This window comes from Propithecus coquereli, unplaced genomic scaffold (assembly GCF_000956105.1).
Source record: "Propithecus coquereli isolate 6110/MARCELLA unplaced genomic scaffold, Pcoq_1.0 Scaffold665, whole genome shotgun sequence".
Taxonomy (NCBI): domain Eukaryota; kingdom Metazoa; phylum Chordata; class Mammalia; order Primates; family Indriidae; genus Propithecus; species Propithecus coquereli.
Genome location: NW_012152674.1, coordinates 91,179 through 91,685, shown reverse-complemented (window position 1 = coordinate 91,685; position 507 = coordinate 91,179). Strand labels below are relative to the sequence as shown.

Genomic DNA, 507 nt, shown 5'->3' with positions numbered 1-507 from the left:
ATAAATTATGGAGCACATCTTGTCAGGTAGATTTCTAAAAGCCATGAAGTCAAAATTATGTATAAGTAATATAATTTATCCATTTTAATAATACAGGTTGAGTATCCCTTATTCAAAATGCTTGGGAACACAAGATTTTCAGACATTGAATTTTTTCACATTTTGGGATATTTGTATTATACTCACCAGTCGAGCATCCTCATCTGAAAATCCAAAATCCCAAATGCTCCAATGAGCATTTCCCTTGAGCATGACCTTTGAGCATCATGTTGGCACTCAAAAAATTTCAAATTTTGGAGCATTTCAAATTTTGGATTTTTGGATTATGGATGCTCAAACTGTACATTATAAAAACAGCATGGTAATACTATTTCTCATTACCGAATTTAGAATAAATTATATATAATTGAACTGATAAGTTACGAAGTGAGGAATAGGTAGAATACAATGATACTCTTTTAGTAAATGTATATACATACATGAATGAAACTGTTTTTTTTTTTTTTT

The 507-nt window shown here is 29.4% G+C and overlaps 1 protein-coding gene across 1 annotated transcript in view; it reads left to right on the top strand.

Annotated features, from left to right (window-relative positions):
- PRR14L (proline rich 14-like) overlaps positions 1-507 on the top strand; it is a 78,014-nt gene that overhangs the window by 58,407 nt on the left and 19,100 nt on the right. The window lies entirely within an intron of this gene.